The following is a 16,633-nucleotide window of genomic DNA, read 5'->3' on the forward strand; positions in this document are numbered from 1 at the left end:
AGGATTTGAACATGGTTTAAACCTGAAAGTTTGTGAAGATGCTTGAGATATATCCCCAAACCAGATTTCATAACCAAAACTCGTACCAATTTGGTCATTCGGAGGAAATAATTGAATTTCTGTTAGATATCGAGATATTCCTTAGGAAATTGCATACATTTAGGTGTTTTTCGCGTAAATCTTGAAATTTAACTATTCATTATTTCTGTAATTACTGTATTGCTAAGAATTTAGCAAGCATATTCGGATTCAGGGACCTCAAATTTATTACATAGAGTTGGTTTGAAAACTAACAATAATCGCATTGACAAGTGATCAATTTCACCCCGAAATGAGATTTCCCGATTTTTTATTTAAGAAATATTTCCTAGCACTAAAATGACATTTGTTAGAAAATTTCGGTACATGAGTCAATGAGACTCACCTTCGTACTTGTTTTCCTGCATTCAATTGTTTGGCATTGTCAACATTATAGAAAACGGACCAGAAAAACCGTGAAAAATCATCAATTTCACCCGAAATTACGGTATTTTTAAAATTTGAAGTGTCAAAAATCTGAACCCCGCTAATGAGCAATGAAGTCCTTGAGCAAGCGTTTCAGGTATTCTTTCCGTGACTTCTGCACCAAAACGTAAAAACCTGACGAAACAAACAGTAAAAGTTCATCAATGAAGACCAAAAGGATCAAAGCCATTTGTTAGTTGTCAAAATATGCGATATAGAACGATGACTCCAGAAAACCAATGCGTAAATCTCGGAACGGTTCCTGTCCGCCATCAACAAAACCGAACACGCGGAACGGGTTTAACAACAAGAATCGTGAAACCAGAATTTCCACGTTCCTAAATCGCGCGCGCTCGCAGACGTGGAAAAGTTTCGACTTGGGTTTGGGCGACATCACAGAAAGCATGGACGACGACAACTTTGGCACAGTGAAAAGCAGAGGAACCAGTTTGGCAGCCGTGCCCTCCGTTCCCCTTTTCGATCGGTTGTGATCCGCACCTCGAATATCCAAGTCTGATAAATGGAAGCAGCGAGCGAGAGGCCCAAAGAGAGAGCGATGATAAAATCCATTTTTCTCGCTTGTTTACCGTTGAGGATAGGGGTTTTTCTCAGCCTCCTGACACCGCCCATACAACCCCATTGTAAAATAACGAGCAAACATCTCTGGTTCCCACTGGGAAGTGGTTCCCACTGACAGCTCAATGTTTGTAAGCAAATAACCGTTTGAGAACTAACAATCGATGATGGCGAAATCATTTTCTCCGAAAAAATTCTTTTCCCGCATAACAATAGTTATTCGAACAATTTGGGTCAATTTGGGTTGATGTGATTAGCTAGAAACACATTTAGTATTGGAGGAAAATTTCTCCAATATGATTAGGCCAATGTACGTTGTTGCTCTTGAGTTTGATGCTGACCACGAAAACATGGCTGCCTAGCACCGGGTTGGGTTTTCTTGACTGGCACGATAAACAATCCACGAACTTCCAATAGCAATAGTGTCCCCCAGGCTTGGAGGGGTTGTTTAGAGGGGTTTTATCATGCACTACTATCCCCCCAATCTGATCAAAGTTGTAGAAGTATACGATAAACAGTCTCTCATAATGTGCAGCATGTTATGATAGTTACAGAGAGCGATACGTGAGAGATTCTCTCATTTCAAGACTAACAATTCAAAAGGCCTCATCTCCAAAAAGTAAACAATGAGAAAAATGCAATCTTGTTTTGTCAAACAATCAATCAAATTTAAATTATGAATTCAAGCATTGTATGTTATTTTATCGTCCAGAAAGTCGATGGATAAACTGATTTATAGCTATGAATATTCATTACTATCATTTTAGCAAAAAATCCTGCTAAAAAAACGAGTCAAAGGAAATGAGGCTTTTATTTCACCAAAAGCTGTGCAGCCCTTTTCATTTGTGCCCATAGACGCCGGCCGACGCTGATGAGGCCTGTGAGTTGACGCCTTTGTTTACTCTAAAATGTGTTGAGGCCTTCTAATTTTGGCTTGTTTTTTCATCATCTTCTGATGTGGCCTTTTGAAAATCATTCAAAATTGATGATGAAGTAAGAAATTTGAAGTGTAGAAGAGTGTTAAGTGGTGAAGTAAAGTACATGGAGATCCCTACAGCAAGAGAAGATTCGTGCGGTCGATTAAATATGTGATTGATTGAACCCTTCGTCATCCATGAACATTATGTATGTGCTACGCGAGTCTGTCGTCGAGAAAATGTATGATAATATTGGTTCAATTGAAATAATATTGCAATTGAACGTTATTTTTCATGCAATTGAAACCAAGTCGTGTTTTTGTTATTTGTGAAGTACAGACAGGCTGACACAGGTATTATTAGGTTGTATGTATTTTGTACATCAGTCTACAGGAACCCGATAATGTTCGCCGTTTAGACAACCACTGTATAAAATAATACAAGGAGCAGTCGCTCCGTAGTATAACCTGCATCTACTTAGTGAATTTGGAACGTTTTTCGCAATCTACATTGCAATTTTGATGTTTGTTTAACAGGCCTCAACTCGGTTTCCGTCAGATATAGAAATGAGGCCTTTTTGAGAAAAGGCCGCATTTGAGATGAATATCCTGGTTAGCGGAAAATGAGTTGGGGCCTTTTAGAAAAATGTTATTTTTTCAACTTTTATGCATCTTTTTAAATGACTATTGTATGTTTTAGTAAGAATAGGCTTTTATACACTGAAATCAGCAGAAACCCGATTTGTTTACATTTAGGACTTGAGGCCTTTTCAATTGTTGGTCTTGATTTTTCTCAGGATTCAATCCCTGTGCACTTCGATCCAAATGAAATAAGGGATGGGAGTTTCCGCTTACTCTCGAAGTGCAATTTTAGCAGATCTCATATTATTGATCAATAACGGCGCCGGCCAAGTCCTTACAGTCAGTTGGGAAGGGAAAGGAATGTGAGGGTGTAATGATTGCTTCTAGAGCCCGATAATACCTCTGCATCTCTACAATCACCACGAGAATGGTGTTTATTAGCGAGGAAGGAAATAGTCTCCTTTGGTCGGTGATGCGATCCATGGATAAGGAGGAAAAATACAACTTTTACCTAAAACTATTTTTGCATTCTATCTCGCGGTGAAATGATATTTTAAGGTAGAAGATTAAAAAAAAATACTTCGACATTAAAAATGTCGAACTATTCAAAGGTTATTATTAGTAATGACAAGAAAAAACATGCATCATAAAATTATATTTAATAAGAATAAAGGTTTACGACGAACCATTCATAGTTTGTTCACAAATACAAAATCAATATTGATAAAAGCTTGATAAACAATAGTTTAAAGCACCAATGCTGTTCTATGTAAATTTGTGAAGTAGTTATGCAAAATTTATAAAAGAAACCAACCAGAAAATTATTATAAATTTCAAAATTTCGGTCATTAAATAATTGTATAGAAGTAGTCAATGTCATAAATCGGGCAAAAAAGGATGCTTAAATCAAGGGTAGACAAAATCGGGGGCTGACAAAATCGGGTCATTACTGTAATATCGAACTATTCATATGTTATTTTAAGTATTGACAAAAAATAAAGGCATATGTATATTAAAATTATTTAAAACAGAATTAGGGTTTATGTCGACACTTATAGTGACGAACCATCCATAGTTATTTGGAAAATACAAAAACGTAACGTTGCCTCCATATATATGTGTAATCATAAGCATGAAATAGGGGGGTATGTAGCCTTGAGGTTACGCTTTCGTTTCATAAGCGGAAGGTCATGGGTTCGATTTCCAGCCCCTCCACAAAAAACCCGTCCAGCCACCAGAAGACGCCTCACGGAGGACCGTACTTTGGGGAGCACATCCATCCTCTGTCAGTATCAGATGGTGACTGAGACAAACTGACCCTCTTCGCAGGCAGCTAGCCTCACTAACAGCAGAGCTCTCCCCTACCTGCTCGGTGTGAGAGTAAAAGAGTAGGAGAGAGTGAAAGTAAGATGTAAATATAGATAAGTTGAAAATAGATCTGTATCGGTAAAGAAGAAGCTACAGATCAACTGATTCCGGCACAGTAGTGGCCACGAGCACAGAGTGCCTTAAAAAAAAAGCATGAAACAAGCTCACCAGTTGGTAATCATCCATCCTCGACTGAACACGAACATCTTTTTGCACAACGTAAACCGGACACGCTTGACCTTGATTCCATCACTCGGAACATGTAACACAATCACAGGACCACACACTACCTCACTGCCCAGCAAATCGCGCGCAAACGGAGAAAGAAGGGAATCGCACCGATAAAAAACGAATACTTTTGCTTGTACTTTTTGTCGGTCATTGTATCTAACATAAAATAAAAATAAGAGGAATCAATATTCAGAATAATATTGAAGAAGGTGCTATTTTTCATCATAAATGAAGTGGTTTATGAAAGGACGTCTTGCGTAGAACTCAAGTAACTCACGTGAACGTTACAAATGATTTGAATTGGCAATAAATTACAATTTCTGGAGTGGTTTGTTTTGGCAGGGTGTCTACTACATGGAAAAACCTGGAAAACCTGGAATTATCAGGGAATTTTATTCAACCTGGAAAATACCTGGAATTCTCAGGGAATTTAAGCCACAATCAGGGAAATTATTAGTAATGCATGGTAGTATATGTCCTTTTTGCGACTCCAGAACTTTCCAACCAAAAAAAATTTCGGCCGCTAAACGCTACTTTTGATAACTATTTTGTATTTATCATGCCTTTTTATGTAAGGTCTTGTTTTGTCTTAACATGCTTGCTGTGAATCTTGATTAACCCTTCTACCGGCAGTTTCTTTTTTTCCCGCAAAATTCAAATTCAAATCGTTATAACTTTTTTGTTTTTCAATATTTTTGCACCATTTTTTTACAAGTGAGTTCTGTTTGATCTTTCGACCTTGACACTTGCTTTTGCCGGGGCGAGCGACGAGGGCAGGATCAAACATGTCGCGCGTCGGTCTCGTAAGTGAAAAAGTGCCGCGATCGGTTAGTTCTGTTTGATCTTTCGACCTTGACACTTGCTTTTCCCGGGGCAAGCGACGAGGGCAGGATCAAACATGTCGCGCGTCGGTCTCGTAAGTGAAAAAGTGGCGTGATCGGTGAGTTCGGTTGGAGTAACTGAAAAAGTGCCGCGATCGGTTAGTTCTGTTTGATCCTTCGACCTTGACGCTTGCTCCTGGGCAGTGCGTCAAGAAAGCCCGAACAGTTTTTTTTTTTTATTCTTTTTGGGTCGCGCGCTTATTTTTTTTCCTGAGTGCTTTTTTATAGCCGAGCAAACGAGTGAAGCCGAAAGTGGATTGTGGCTGCTCAGTCAAGGATAACGGATCAATTGGTGAGCTCGTTTCATGCTACTATTTCTAATCTATAAAATATATGATTTATCAACAAACTATGGATGGTTCGTCACTGTGAGTGTCGACACAAACTCTGATTCATGATTTATTTATGTTTAACATTTTTTTTTTCAGAACACCTTTTATATACCTTTATTTTTGTAATTAAAAAAAACTTTGAATGGTTCGACACTACAAGTGTAGACTTGCGAAAGGTTCACTTTATTCAACAAACTTTGGATGGTTCGCCACTGTAAGTGTCGGCATAATAATAAGAGTGTTCTATGATGTCCCAACCAATCGAGTTTTTTGTTTCTTTTCAAATGAGTAAAATATAATAACACATGCTTTCGTCCTGACAGCTGTAGGAATGTTACATTTAGGTATTTGTTCAACAAACTTTGAATGGTTCGTCACCTCAAGTGTCGGCATTATTTTCCTCTACATAGAAATTGTTCATATCAAATGAAAATATTATATTTACGTATAAGTATGTATATATCTCACAAATCATTGTTTATCATGGTCTAATCGCTTATCAAAGTGAATCCTATGACCCAACGATCCTCCCCATTAACAAACATCCCTCCCAGTAGCCTTTGTGGAGATGCAGAGGCAAACACGGTCTCCAAAAAGCAAAGGTTACACACTAACATTCCTTCCCCCAATCCCACCTGACTGCAAGGACGTGGCCGGCGCCGTTATTGACCCTGTATAAATAGAGGCACTGAATTATGCACACTGAAGAAGATTATGGCCAATCCCAGCCGAACTTCTAGTTGATTCTTTGTGCATTTTCACTGACTTCGGTCAATCACGGAATAGCAACCATTGATATGTGTAGTCAGTCTAAGCTAAGCTAAGCTAAGCTAAGCTTTCAATATTTTTGCACCATTTTTTTACAAGCTCTCAAAAAAATTTTCTAGTTTTAGGATCTGTATCGATATTGATCATTGGTCATCTGGTTTTAAAGATATTTCAAAATTTCTTGGGGGACCGACCCATAACTAGAACCCCCCGTTAATTTCTCAGGCTACAGCAATTTAATCGTATTCGGATATTCACTCTTTGGAACAATACAAAAATGAGAGTATGTTGTGAAAAAATGAAGCAATTTGGTGCAGCCGTCTTTTAGTAATGACCATTCAGGTTTCTGGAACCACACTGGCCAAATAAAGATCTTAAAAACTTCAAAAAACATCATATCGTAATTTTCAGATATCTCTAAGAATACTGAACCGATTTGTATGATTTTTTTAGAGAAGCTCCTTATTACCTGGCATCATGTAGCCCACATTTTATTTTTTTTGATAAATTGACCAAAAACAAAATGGCTGCCAAACGCATTTCATATGGAAAATGTCGGTCCCCCAAGGAACATCGGAATATCTTTAAAACCAGATCACCAATGAATAATATCGACACAGATCCTAAAACTAGAAGAGTTGTTTGAGAACTTGTGAAATAATGGTGCAAAAATATTGAAAAACAAAAAAGTTATAACGATTTGAATTTTTATTTTGCGGTAAAAAATGAAGCTGCCCTCTAACCCCTCTATTAAACATTCTAGAGGCCCCAGAGGAGCCTTAAGAGACTATTACGCGGCTATTCTACAAGTTCTCTGTGATATTTTTCTCAGATCCCGAGGAGTTCTTCAGGAATTCTTGCGATATCTGCAGAGATTCCTTCTGTAATACTCCAGGAACTCTTTCAGGAATGCTACCAGCGATTTCTAAAGTGATGCTTAAAGAAATTTCTTCAAAATTTAATCCAGAAAATCCTAGAGCACTCCAGCGCTACTACCTCCAGTAATTTTCAAAGGGATTACTCTGAAAGAATCCAATTATTCCAGGATTTCCTCCAGATATTTTTTTTAAAGGTCTTATAGCGATTTTTCCAGTTGTTACTTGTTACTTCTAGGAAATTTCCCACAGATCCTACAGAAGTTCTTCCATAATGGTTCATTCCAGTGTTTGAAACAAAAAATCGTTTCAACATTTTTCCAAACCTTACAATAATTCCTACGCTAATTATTTTATTTATTCCAGGCATTTTGAAAAAGATTAGTTTTAAAAAATCTTCTACGATTACTCTCAGTAACTGCTCCAGAAATCATCCAGGCATTTTGCGATGAAATCTATTATAAACTTTTCCAAAAATTCCTTTATAAATTCAACCTGATATTTCTCATTAGGTTTGTCCAAAAAATTCTCTCTGCATTTCTTCAGCATTTCATCAAAATATTATTGCTGCAGTTCAAACATCTCTCGAAAAAACAAAAAAAAAATAAATTCAAAAAACATTTCTAAATATCTATGGATTTTTCACAACTTCATCAAAGGTTTCTCACTAGTGAATACTACAACAATTATTACAGTTACTATTCCGACCAATCACACATAAATTTCTTCAGATATTCTGTCCGGTTTTTTTTGGAAGGAAAAACTTCAAAAAGTGTTAAAGGACATTTTAGTGATTGGAATTTTTTTTTTTAGTTATTTTAGCAATTAATTAGACAAATCCAAGACAGATTTTCATCATGAATCCAGGAGTTCTTTTCGAGATCATTGCAGAAATTTATTAGGGCAAATTTAGAGTTTACACAAGTTTCTTCGGAGAACACTCTAAGATTTTTTTGAAAGTTCCACGCTTTTTTCAGAATTTTCTCCAAAAAATCTGAAAAAATTGACATGTTCCTGGATACAGCCCTTGATGAATGGTTGGATAAATTTAAAGTCCTTGGAGAATTAAAAAAAATGGTGGACTCCCTGAAGAAATTTCGGTTTCTTGAAATGCTCTAAACAGAAATGTTGCAGAATGTCATAGGAAAATCAATGGAAGAATCATTAGATAAATTTCTGGAGAACTTGCAACTGCCTTGAAAAATTAAACAATCTTTGGTTGTTTTTTATCCTAAGAAAAAATCCAGATTGATTCCATTAAGGTATCTAAAACGAAATCCTTGGAAGAATTACTTAGAAACCACAAATCAAACTCCAGAAGAGATCTTGGGACTAACATGTGAAAGAAATCTACAGCAAAATAAGTGGTTATATTTGTCGCTATGTTACGAAGAATTAAAAAAATCTAAGAAATATTCTTAGTTTAGTTTAGTTAGTTTTTTTTTTCGTTTTTTTTTCAAGATAGAGGTCTTTAAAGTTGTTATTTTCAGGGTCGGTCATAGTCATTTAAAAATATTCAGAACGATCTCCAAAAAAATTTCCTGGGTACGTCGCTGATCCTTAAATCTGAATCCCGTTTTGAAAGAACGGCTTTTTTTCCTCAGTTTGATTAGTGTTTTCTTCATATCTTACTTTGATGATCGAAAGCACTTTCAAATCATTTGATGAGCATTCTTGGATCTCATGGAAATTAAAGCGAAATCACTAATTACAATCAATCATTTATGTATTTTGGCGATTTTCTTGAACCTGGAATTATTTTTTGAAGCCTGGAAAAATCTGGAAATATCAGGGAATTTAATTTCTGTAAATGAGTGGCTGTCTGTGTTTGGATAAATAATTAATGAATAAGAGATCATGCCGACACTCACAGTGACGAATAATTCATAGTTTGTTGACAAATCTTACATACGTCCCACCGTTGTAACGATAAAATGTGCTGTCATGCATATTCCACAGATTTGAATAAAAGCATGAAACGAGCTCACCAATTGATCCTTCATTCTTGACTAAGCAGCCACAATCCAATTTCTGCTCCCTTTAGCGCATACAGCCCAACCGAGAAAGAATTCAGACGCGAAAAAATTATTCTTGCTTCTCATGCAAAAAATCGCTCTGACACAAAACAAAACCACGAATGCTTGGGTTTTCACGGAGCACTGCCCAGCAAAACGCGAGAACCGAGAAAAAAAATCCAATCTGCCGACGCTTTTCAAACCGCACTCTGATTTTTGCACTTTAAAAGAATGATAATATTTATCATAAATTGGTAACAAAATCACACAAAACTAAAACTTTTGGGATTTTGAATTTTATGGCTTTGGTCCTCTTACTTTCAATGAAGAGATATTATGGAAAATCCTAGAAAAATCTTCGGAGGAATTCCTGAAAGAATTTCTGATGTTATTCTAGAACAAAAAAAAAATCTCCAGAAACACCTATGCGATATTCCGAAGCATTCTAGAGAAAATTTGTGTAGAAAACTAAAATTTTGGGGGAATTTTTTAAAAAATACTTATAAGGATTCCAAGAGAAGCTCATGCAGATTTTTTTGTTGTTGCTATTTTGGAGGAGTTTCTGAAGAAATTCTTATATGACTCTTTGTAGGAATTTTGATGATCTGAAAAAAATCTTAGATTCTTGGATTTTTGGTGTTAATTTTAAAAGATTCCTAGTAGGTATGCCGCATACGCAGTGTCCAAAGAAATTTCTCGAGGAAGATATCGATGAGACATTCCTTGAACAAACTCTTGGAAAACTTATGCCATAGTACGATAAAAATTGTCATAAATGCCTAGAGAAATATCTTGAGGATAGCGTTAGAAAAAAGTGAAACGAAATATGAAGGAATTTGTTGAAAACATATTGGTAGTATTTCTGAATCAATCTTTAGAGGAATTCCTGATGGAGGAATTATATGAAGACATCGGTTGAGAAATTAGATGTACAATTAGTTGAAAGCTTTGAAAAATACAGTCGGTTCTCCATAACTTCAAATTCAAGGGACCATCAGCTTAAAGAATTATCGAGTTATAGAACCCAAATAGAACCCAAATTCAAAAAAGGCTTTTCTTACTTTTTGATGATCAATTTTGTGAGCTATACTTTTTGTAGATAATAAAAAAAAGATTGAAGAAATGGAGACAAGCTCGATGAATCATGGTTTTGTTTGTTACTGATAACCAATATATTAATTTTGTATGTGTTTAAACTTTCTTTGCAATTTGCAAACCCAATCGCTCCCACAATAGAAGTATTCCAAGTTTCACCGAATTGGAAGATTTTTTAAATAGACATCGAATTATAGAGAGAAATTTTCACTCCACGTGGCATCGACTAAAGCAGGGTTTCCCAACCGGTGGTCCGCGGGTCTCTAGGGGGTTGTGACGGCTTTTCAGGGGGCTCGCGTAGCCTTTGGATTGATGAAAAATATGTAGTGGTATTTAAATTCAACATATTTATCTCTTTTTTTATTTTGCGAATATTGATAAAATACTTCTAATGCCTATCTAAGATATTTCAAACAATAAATAATTACTCTTCGTGCGTTCGTGTTGTTTCTAATTCTCCGAAGTTGCTCAAAGTTTCTGCAGTGTGAGCTTGAAAGTAAAACAGATTTTTCCAGAGGTATTCATAGGAAATGGAATACTTGTGGATTAAGAGGAAAATAACTATCATCGTTCAACAGATTTTACAAACCAGTTTGTGCGTTCTAATGTTCTGACGATTAATGATGATTCAATGATGAATTCCTGAATCTTAATCCTTGTCAGCTATTATTTTGCAAGTTTCCTAGTGAGGTCTTCGAAAAATTCATCTGCACCCTATCAGTTGTCAGTTGAGCTAAAGAAATTTTAAATCCTTCTCGACCGCGACCGCCTAAAAAGTTGAGAACCACTGGGCTACAGTAATGTCGAACTATCGGAATATCGACTTAGGCTGTGAACCGTTTCACCAATTCGCTTAACTATTAGTTAAAATTTGACATTTCGATAGTTATTTTCCCCTCAAATGGTTGAATTGAACTTCACGGTCGACCCATTTGATGTCAAAGCTCAAATGGGTCGAGTAGTTATTTCAGAACAAAGTTGACAGATGGTTATTTATTCTCAAATTCACGGGAGCAGAAAATAACTTTCGAACTGTCAAGTTTAACCATGCTCCAGAGCAGGATCAATTTTAACCGGAGGAGAAATAACTATCGAGCTGTCAAATTTTAACTAAAAGTTCAACGAATCGGTGAAACGGTTCACACCCTTACAGAGCACGGCTCAAAAATTCATCGAATTATACACACTGACAGGGTGTCGACTACCTGAAAAAACCTGGAAAGTCAGGGAATGTCAGGGAATTTATTTTTGACCTGGAAAGTCAGGGAAAATCAGGGAATTTCACTTGTGGTCAGGGAAAACATATCAATACTACAGCATCAAACGAGTTTATTGTCTGCAAAGTAATTGATCATGCTAAATCAATACACCTTCAGCATGGCTTAGCTTTGCAGCCATGGACTCTAACCACTCGACTAAGGAATCAGGACCCAGAAAATTCTCCAGAAATTCTGAGGATGATTCTCAAAGTTGCTCGATTATTTTTAGTAATCCAGAAAATCAATGAAAAGCAGAAATTTCAGGAATATCATTTGAAATAATCGTGATAATCTCTTGACCAGTGCTGGGAATGGTAATAGTAGTAGGCTTGAATTTCGCGAGATACTCGTAGATGAATTCTTAGAAGAGTTCCTCGGAGCATTGCTGAAGGTACGACAAGTACAAGAGAAAGATTAGAAACCTTCTAATCAGTGCATTGTTCAAGCCCTGAATGCATTCTGTTAAGAATATTTAGATATTTTTTCGGAGAGAAAAACTAGGGGTAATTCATATCGAAATCCTAAAATATTAACTGTAACGAATCATTGTGAAGAATTATCATAGATATTCTAAGAAAAAAAAAAAATGAATACAATTTGGAAAAGAATTATGTTATCCTGAAAAATATTTATATCTTCTTCTTCTTTCTGGCGTTACGTCCCAACTGGGACAAAGCCTGCTTCTCAGATTAGTGTTCTTATGAGCACTTCCACAATTATTAACTGAGAGCTTTCTTTGCCGATTGACCATTTTTGCATGTATATATCGTGTGGCAGGTACGAAGATACTCTATGGCCTGGGAATCGAGAAAATTTCCTTTACGAAAAGATCCTCGACCAGTGGGATTCGAACCCACGACCCTCAGCATGGTCATGTTGAATAGCTGCGCGTTTACCGCTACGGCTATCTGGGCCCCCTAATATTTATATAAGCATTCCTGAAATAGTTCTAGGAAATCCAAATGCTATTTTTAGAAATATTTGTGACTGAAAGAAATTCTCTAACAATTTTAACAGAATCTTGGAGATGAGGAGCTTCTGGAGGAAATCTTTCAAGAGTTCATTGAGAAGTAATGCAGGAATATCTGGAAAAATATCTTAAGAATATCAAGAAGAATTTCTGAGCAATCTATGTGGAATTCGTTGAAGCAATTCTCCAAGAAAGTTCTATGGCATTGGCCAGAAAAAGAAATAGCCAAATTTGAGGATAGCTTTCTTCCAACAAAAAAAGTATGGTGGATGATCGTAATAGTGTTGCCTCTTGTATAAAAAAGTTATAATCAGGAAGGAGTCCAAAATTTTCGTTCATGCCTAAAATTTTAAATTGGGTCTAAGGTAGTTCACTAGCCGAGAACATCTTTGTTCATACGGGTCTTCAAGTTTGAAAAGTAAATAGATTCTCAGTTGTTCAGTTCTATCATATCAACTTGAATAAACGTTCAAGAATGTCATCTGGCAGGTACATATATCTCAATAAAGTAAAAGCTTTTGATCAGTTTATTCATACGACCTGTAACATAACGAATATGTATCTTCTTGTAAAAATTCAACTTATTTCGGTTCAAATTAATCAACTCAGTGATCTGGAACTTATCTGGAAAATGACTGGAAGGTCAGGGAAAGTCAGGGAATTTTATTTTCAAAATTGAGTCGACACCCTGACTAAGGAAAAAACTAATATTACACATGACGTAAATTTCATGGTCAGCAAAATAATTGATGTAAAAAGAGATCATTTCCTAAATTTACTTCAGTTGCGCTTAAAAAAACATGAATCCTGTGATCAGACTAATTTTAAGTTTAATGTGACGAAACATTATTTCATTTGTGCTTCAAATTAACATAATTTTACTTGCTTCAATATGTCAGGCATACATGAAGTAAATTTAAATGTTTTTTTTTGTATGTTTGTAGAATATATCGCGTTATAGAATATCGGGGGGCGGGACGTTTCGCATAAAGACATTTCGCATAAAGACGTTTTGCATAATTTTATAGGTAAACGTTTCACATAATGGACATTAGGCATAATGAGAATTATATGCCTTCTTTAAAATGCTACCTGTTTTTATATGAAACCGCTTTATGCGAAACGTCCAATGTCCTTATGCGAAACGTCATTATGCAAAACGGCTTTATGCGAAATGGGTCACCCCCGGAATATCAAGTTGTGAAGAGTTTACTGAAGTTACTGGTATCCTGGAGAAAAATAGAAATATCTAGAGTAGTTTATGGAGTTATATCTGCAACAAATGATAGCAGAGAACGCATGAACTCATGCATTGTGCCTTCAAAGCAATAAATTTAATAGATTATATTTCTGGAGCTTTCCTTTGCCGAGTGGTTAGAGCCCGCGGCTACAAAGCAAAGCCATGCTGAAGCTGTCTGGGTTCGATTCTCGGTCGGTCCAGGATCTTTTCGTAACGGAAATTTCCTTAACTTCCCTGGGCACAAAGGATCATCGTACCTGCCACACGATATATGAATGCGAAAATGGCAACTTTGGTAAAGAAAGCTCTCAGTTGATAACTGTGGAAGTGCTCATTGAACACTAAGCTGAGAAGCAGGCTCTGCCCCAGTGAGGACGTAATGCCAAAAAGAAGAACAAGATGATCTGTTCAAGTTATCAGCGAAAAGAGAAATCGATTACTGCAGTTATTTTGATAAGTTGTGCTACTTTTCCCCGAATGTCGTTTCACCGAACGCCAGTTCCCCGGATGCATGTTCCCAGAATATCCCGTTTCCCCGAATAGCCCCCTTCCCCGAAAAGTTTTCGGCACTCATAATTGTCGTAACTTTATACATTTCAGGGTGGCCATCTAATATGCACCCTTTTTTATTTAATTGGCGGTTCTTTCGAGTTTTACCGTCCTCGGCATTTTTTCCAACATGTGTATAGCCGAGAATGACAGAATACCTCCTTCTTTTGATTGCTTATCGTTCTTTCTCGTTCACCATCCAGCCACTGTAGACTATTATAGCACCTATTTAACCTGCACCACTTTTCGGGGAACTGGCATTCGGAGAAACGACATTCGGTAAAAGTAGCACAATCACTTCGATGATTCTGAACTCCATTTTTGATGTCTTTTCGTTTTATTATACTGCAACAATATTTGGCATCCGATCTTCTATTGGTTAAATAATAATTTTTGCCTTCTTTTAATGAAAGCCTGTTCGTTATATTTATACTGTTTTAAATTTTATTATTTAGTAAAGCTAAACATTTTTATATTTTGCTGTTTTATCAATTCTTGCAAGACGTGCTGTTAGAATGATAATTACTTTAGAACCTGCCAATATTCAACATATTTGCAACATATGCTGAAAATAAACTCACATATTTTCCATTTTTTTCCGCAATAGAAGTTGTTTACATCAATTCATTCAAAATTAAAATTTATATTGAACCGTTCAAAAATTTTGCCAAAATTTTTTTGTTTTAAAAATGTGTTGTTCATTTGAGTTATGCTGTGAGAAGATTTTTTTTTGCATTAGAGTCTTAAACATTTTAAAAGAAAATTCATCTGCTTTCGTATTCAGGCTATTTTTGCATTATTCTGCAATAATAGATCTTTGCATAAGAGCTTTTAATATTCTGCAAATAAATTTTCAATTTGCAAAAAATTTTCTTTTACCAAGTAATCTTCTATCGATATAAATAAAAATGGAATGGTGTTTGTATGTCACGAAATGGCTTGAGAACGAGCTGTCGGATTTTGAAAATTCTTCCATAGTTACGTTCCTTAAGTGTTCCGACGTGTTTGTGTACATAAAAAGCTAAGGATATTGAACGGAAAAGTCAGAAAAACGGGAGTGAAAAAAACAGTCATTTTGTACGGAACGTTTCATGACGTTTTACAACAGCCTACTTGATGGCAAGACGAAGTTTGCCGGGACCACTAGTATCAAATAATTTTCATCAAGTGTTACGTCCAAACTGGAACAGAGCTTGATCAGCAGCGAAATATTCTATGAGCGATACCTTTATTAATAACTGCGAACTATATTTGCCAATTTACTATTTTCAAATAAGTATATCGCAACAAGCTCAAAGACACTCTATGTTCTGGGATGTAGAGAAAATTATCATTCCGAAAAGATCTTCCAGCAGACCCGTAACCAGTTTCAATGTCACAACAATTCATGACATTAGCAGCTTGGAAAACCTCTTAACGAACACCATGCTTGTTGAGAACCTACCAAAAATTCTTGCTATGGGCCACCACCGATTTGGTGATCTCGGTAAAAGCTTCGAAAATGCCGATATTCAATCTAAGTCAATCATTATGCCAAACGACGCTATGCCAAACGGGGTCAGCTGGTAGTGTAGTGGAGGAGTGTGTGTTAGAGTCGTTACTGAAGGAATCTCTGTAAGCAGTCCTAGAGTAATTGCTGGTCTTATAGGCATTCTTTGGTAATATCTGAAGGAATTCGTACAAGAAACTCTGAAAGAATTCAAGGAGAAATGCCAGAAGAATCTCTGGGAGATTTTAAGACGGAGTTGATAGGTAAATTTCTAAAATCCCAAGAGAAACACATAGAGAAATTCTTGATTGAATTTATTGATGAATTTCTGCAGGTAATCCTTTAGCAACATTGAATTATTTTGTAATTATTTTTTTTTATAAAAGTATCAAACTTTACGAGCCGAATTATTCTATTCCACCTCGCTCACTGTGAAAAAAAGAGGGTTGATGTACATCATATTTTAATGTTTCATGCACAAATAGTGCAGAGTTGTGTATAGTATCTCTAAGGCCCACCCTACCTGGTGGAAAAACTTGTTACGCCTATGAAAAATGCGGTGAAGAACCTACTACGGACATAAGTGTAGGTTGAACCGTAGCAAACAACTCTCCCGTTATGCAAGCGACTTTTTCGGCTCTCCGGTGAGATAAACGCTTACCCAAAGGTAAGAAGGTAACGCGCTTATCTCGCGAGCTCATCGAATGAACAATTTTTACGATACCGTAGGAGACGAACCCTTGGACGCCGTGGTGAAGAAAAGCGGAAAAGCGGATGCACATTTCAGTTTTGGTCAACTTGGTCAGTATCCGGCGGTGGTGGTCCCCACGTGGGTGGCCGTACCCACTCTCCAAAACCGACCCCCGGTAGCCGTAGCATGTCATTCCGGAGCCCATCATTTGTGCGGGTAGATCTTATCTCGGTCGGCTACTAGTTTTCTCCATTCGATGCTCTACGTTGCAGCAACTACACAGATCGATGAA

Source organism: Aedes aegypti, chromosome 3 (genome assembly GCF_002204515.2).
Source record: "Aedes aegypti strain LVP_AGWG chromosome 3, AaegL5.0 Primary Assembly, whole genome shotgun sequence".
Taxonomy (NCBI): Eukaryota; Metazoa; Arthropoda; class Insecta; order Diptera; family Culicidae; genus Aedes; species Aedes aegypti.